The following is a 6,000-nucleotide window of genomic DNA, read 5'->3' as shown; positions in this document are numbered from 1 at the left end:
AGCTAGGCCACCACAAACGCCGCCCTGGGAGCCAGCACGGGGCCTCCACCCTGCCCCACCTCCCAGCTTCCTGGGCCCCAGGACCAAAGGGGCAGCCCTGTTGGGGGGCCCCCCACGGGGTGAGTCACCACTGTGAGGAGCTGGGCGGGTCAGCAGCCCTGGGCAGCCTCCACATAAACCAGGCCTGGGGCCAGGTCTGACAGGTTCTGACCCGCCCTGGGAGCTCAGAGAGCAGCCCAGGGCCACCCACCAGGACTGCTGCCTGACCACAGGGCACAGGACAAGGTCTCCACTCCCAGACACCCACGCCCACCCTCACCCCTGCCCTCGCCCCGCACCCGCTCACTGCCCCTCTGCTGGCCGGCTGTGGGCGGACACTATGCGGGTCCACTAGGCAGGGCCCTGCAGGCTCTCAGAGGGAACCAGATGGGGATGCGGGCCTGAGGGTCACTGCCTCATCGCAGCCACCTGGAAGGCCTCTGCCCAGTGACAGGACGGCGTGGGGGTCTAGGGGCTGGTCTGGGGGCTTCCTGCCAGTGCCAGCCTATGCTGCTCAGCCCACCCGGGCAGCTGGCCGGACACCCGGACTGGGCCCTCTCCAGAGAGCACGCTGCCTGTGCTTCTGCTCTGCTTCCTGCTGGCCGGGCAGGGGGCTGGGGCAGGGGGTCGGGGCAGGAGAGGGACAGGGCGGAGGGGGATGGGGCAGGAGGGAGATAGGTCAGGGGGCCGGGGCAGGGGGTCAAAGCAGGGGGTAAGGGCAGGAGGGAGATGGGGCAGGGGTCCGGGGCAAGGGGCTGGGGCAGGAGGGGAAGGGGGGACGGGGCAGGGAGCTGAGGAAGGAGGAGGAAGAGGGAAGGAGCAGAGGGCTGGGCAGGAGGGGGACGGGGCAGGGGGTCGACGTAGGGGGTCAGAGCAGGAGGGGGGCGGGGCAGGGGGCTGGGGCAGAGTGGGACAAGGCAGGGGGCTGGCAGGAGGGGGACGGGGCAGGGGGCTGGGGCTGGAGGGGGTCGGGGCGAGAGGCCGGGGCAGGGGATCGGGGCCAGGAACCAGAAGCAGGTCCGCCGAGGGCGCGCGCCCGCCACAGACTCCGCCCTCCCGGCAGCGCCCGCGCCCGCGGTGCATTGTGGGAGTGGTGGTCCGCGCCGTGCCGCGGGGTCGGCCGGACCCGGACCGGGATCCAGGAGCCTCTGTGACCGCCCCGCGCAGGTACCGGGCCGGGCGCCCGCGGGGCCGCGTGCTTGGGGGCCGTGTGCACGGGCTGCGGTGCACGTGCTGCCGCGCGGGGGACCCGGACGTGCATGCTCGGGGTCCCCGCCTGTGTCTGGGCAGTGCGGAGCCAAGAGCCCGGCGGTGTCTGCGGTGTGGGAGGCTGGGCCGGGAGCTGGGCGGTCGCGCGATGATCCCGACGCCGCTTCTCTCCCACTGCCCCGCGGGCTCGCGCCCCGGGCCTCGGAGACCCATGAGACCTGTGCACGGACCCGACCCCACCCGGGCGGTGCCTGGACACGCACCGAGCCCACGTACTGCTCTGGCCGCCGTCCGGGCCTGCGGGCTCGGTGCCGGCTGCAGCGCGCGTCCCTCCTCCAGCTGCGCCTTTGTCCCCTATTCCCTGCTGGACTTGGAGTCTCACCGGCCTGTTCCTGCCCCCGGCCTGCCTGGCCTTGGGGTGCACGCTAGGCCGAGTGGGCACCCCGCACATGCATCTGGGAGTGGGTTCCAGGTTGCCAGCAGTGCAAGTGGGAAGTGTCCGGGGGGAGCAGGGGGCCCCGTGGAGAAGTGACCAGGAGTCCCCTGTTCCCCCAGGAGGTTGGAGGCTCCTGTGCCGACATTGCACTGTGCAGAGATCACGGACCGCCTCTGTCCACGGCCCACACGTGCAGTCCAGGCAGCAGCTCCCTGTGACCAGAAAGACCAGTCATAGGGCTCTGCCTAAAGCCCCCACCGGCACATCCCTCGCTCCCGTCCTTCTATTGCCCCCCCCAGCCCTGTAATCCATGCAGGTCTGCACCATCCAGGGGGCAGGTGCCTGAAGCCTCCTGAGCAGTGTTACTTGTGGCGTGTTGGTGGCATGTTGATGCTGACCCGTGGCCTGTTGATTGTGTGTCGGTGGTGCATTGGTGACACTTTTCTGTGAGCTCCGGCCTGGGAGAGAGCAGGGATACCCGCTGTGCCCCCTCGAAGGCTCAGAGACTGGGGCCGGTCTGGGCCCCTCACCAGCGTCTGGGCACAGGGCCACAGCGGGTGCTGGACTCTGACCCCGCCCCCCTGAGACTCGATGGTGGGCTGGGAGGAGTTGGCCTCCCGCTGCCCCACACACGGTAGCTGAGGTCAGAGAGGACAGGACGCGTGGCCCCGGCTGCTTGGCTGTGCTGGGTCCTTCTCACTCTCGGGTGCAGCAAGGGCCAGAACACTCCACCGGGCCATCACCCCAGCCCTGCGGCCTGGCACCACCCGGGAAAGAGCCTGGTAGGAGTGTCCACATTTTCCTCATAGTTTCCGTGATTAAACTGGATTTCGTGAAGCGCACGTCTGGCTCTGTGCCTGCATGGGGCCGGGGCTGTGAGGACAGCCAGCACCTCTTGTGCATGACCCTGGGGGGTAGAGCTACACCGGGTGACATGAGTGCCTGAGAGGGGCACATGTGTGTGGCACAGCCTTGGTCCCTTCTCCCGTAGGGGTCTCTGGCCTTACACATGCTGTCTGAGTTCTCACACATTGTCCCAGGTTCGTTCTCTCTCTCTCTCTCTCTCTCTCTCTCTCTCTCTCTCTCTCTCTCTCTCTCTCTGTCTCTCTCTGTCTCTCTCTCTCTCTCTCTCACACACACATACACACACACACAGTCCTGGGTTCTCACACACTCTCCCAGGTTCTCACAAAGACTGTCCCGGGTTCTCACACACACACACACACACACACACACACTGTCCTGGGGTTCTCACACTTTGTCCTGGGTTCACACACACACACACAGAGCCCCAGGTTCTTACACATTGTCCCAAGTTCTCACACACTGTCCTGGGTTCTCTCTCTCTCTCTCTCTCTCTCTCTCTCTCTCTCTCTCTCTCTCTCTCTCACACACACACACACACACACACACACACACTCTGTCCTGAGATCTCACACACACATACCACACACACACACACACAGTCCTGGGTTCTCACACACTCTCCCAGGTTCTCACAAACACTGTCCCGGGTTCTCACACACACACACACACACACACACTGTCCTGGGGTTCTCACACTTTGTCCTGGGTTCACACACACACACACACACACACACAGAGCCCCAGGTTCTTACACATTGTCCCAAGTTCTCACACACTGTCCCAGATTCTCACACACTGTCCTGGGTCCTCTCTCTCTCTCTCTCTCTCTCTCTCTCTCTCTCTCTCTCTCTCACACACACACACACACACACACACACACACACACTCTCTGTCCTGAGATCTCACACACTCTCCCAGGTTCACACACACACTGTCCTGGGTTCTCACACTTTGTCCCAGGTTCAAACACACACACACACACACACACACACACATACACGCACAAACATATACACACTGTCCTGGGTTCTCACACATTGTCCCAAGTTTTCACACACTGTCCTGGATTCTCACACACTGTCCCAGATTCTCAAACACTGACCCAGGTTCACACACACACACACACACATACACACGGTCCTGGGTTCTCACACACACTGTTCTGGGATCTCACACACTTTCCCAGATTCTCACACACACTTTCCTGGGTTCTCAAACACTGTCCCAAGTTCACACACACTGTCTTGGCTTCTCACAAACTCTTCTAGGCTCACGCATCCACTGTCCCAGGTTCTCACACATTGTACCTGGTTCCCATACACTTGTCCAGATTTTCACACATAATCCTGGGTTGTCACACACCCTTTCCCAGATTCTCATACATACACTGCCCCGAATTCTTATACACACTGTCCTGGGTTCTCACACACAAACATACTGTACCAGGTTCACACACACACACGCTGTCCCGGGTTCTCACACACACATACACACACATACACACACACACACACTGTCCCAGGTTCTCACACACACACTGTCCTGGGTTTTCACATACACACACACACACACACACACTGTCCCAGGTTCTCACACACATTCTCCTGAGTTCTCACACACACTGTCCCAGGTTCTCACACACATTGTCCCGGGTTCTCACACACACACTGTCCCAGGTTCTCACACACACTGTCCCAGGTTCTCACACACACTGTCCTGGGTTCTCAAACACACCTGTCCCAGGTTCACACACACACACACACTGCCCGGGGTTCTCACACACACTGTCCCAGGTTCACACAGACACACACATACACACTGTCCCGGGTTCTCACACACACACTGTCCCAGGTTCTCACACACACTGTCCTGGGTTCTCAAACACACCTGTCCCAGGTTCACACACACACACACACACACACACACACATACTGCCCGGGGTTCTCATACACACACACTATCCCGGGTTCACACAGACACACACACACTGTCCCGGGTTCTCTCTCTCACACACACACACACACACACGCACACACACACTGTCCCAGGTTCTCACACACACTGTCCTGGGTTCTCAAACACCTGTCTCAGGTTCTCACACACTGTCCACTGTCCCGGGTGTACACAGACAGACAGACAGACACACACACACACACTGTCCCGGGTTCTCTCACACACACACACACACGCACACACACACTGTCCCAGGTTCTCACACACACTGTCCTGGGTTCTCAAACACCTGTCTCAGGTTCTCACACACTGTCCACTGTCCCGGGTGTACACAGACAGACAGACAGACACACACACACACACACACACACACACACTGCCCGGGGTTCTCACACACACACACACATTGTCCCGGGTTCACACAGACACACACACACAAACACACACACACACACACACACTGTCCCGGGTTCTCACAAACATTGTCTCGGGTTCTCACACATATACTCTCCTGGGTTCTCCCTCTCTCTCTCTCTCTCTCTCTCTCTCTCACACACACACACACACACACACACACACGCACGCATGCACGCACGCTGCCCGAGATTCTCTCACACAGTCCCAGGTTCACACACCCTGTCCCGAAGACCCCTATGGGGACTCCTCCTCCAGCTGCCTCAGGGAATGACTGGCCAGATACGGGTCAGGGGTCTTCCTGGTTCCTCCCATGTCTCTGAGCAGGATAGGGTGGGTGCACAGTATGCCCCAGTGGCCACTGGTGTGGACTTTTCAGAGAGGCCCTGCTGAGCCCCGTAACTACCTCCAGGGATGGGAGTCCCAGTGGGGGGGGGGGGGGGGGCTGCATGTGGTGACACAGCCCCTTAGCTGCTGGGACTGGGGACATTGTCACAGCAGCCTGCACCCCCTCGTCTGAGCTCACGGTCGGCTCCTGACCATCTGCTGGGCCCTGACCCAGGCCTCCTCCTGTTTGAGGCCATCCCCGCTGTGCGGTGGTGGTGATGTGGGGACCAGCTGGGCCCTCTGGTGGGGACAGGCCCTGCCCCTCCCCATGCAGAGGCCCTGTGGACTGGCCCTGGGATAGTCCCGCCCTTGTCCTGCCCCGGCCCAGTCCCTGCCCAGCCAGCCCATGGCTAAAAAGCCCTGCCCCCGGTCAGAGGTTGTGAGTCCAGGCTGCGGCCGTGAAAGCCCAGAGCTGGACACGGAGCTGAGCACACACTCCCAGGATGACCCACTCAGAGGGCAAGTACAGCGGTGGATGGGACATTCCTGGACCTCGGGAAATGAGGTGGGGGAGGGGGTCCCCCCTCAGCCCTGAGAGATGGGGTCTCCCTGAGCCCTGAGAGATGGGGTCTCCCTGAGTCCTGAGAGATGGAGCCTCCCTCAGCCCTGAAGAGGGGGTTCCCCTGAACCCTGAGAGATGGAGTCCCCCTGAGCCCTGAGAGACGGGGTCCCCCTCAGCCCTGAGAGACGGGGTC

Source organism: Sorex fumeus, unplaced genomic scaffold, assembly GCF_029834395.1.
Source record: "Sorex fumeus unplaced genomic scaffold, SorFum_2.1 ptg000041l, whole genome shotgun sequence".
In the NCBI taxonomy this organism is placed as follows: Eukaryota; Metazoa; Chordata; class Mammalia; order Eulipotyphla; family Soricidae; genus Sorex; species Sorex fumeus.
This window is presented reverse-complemented; position numbering follows the sequence as displayed.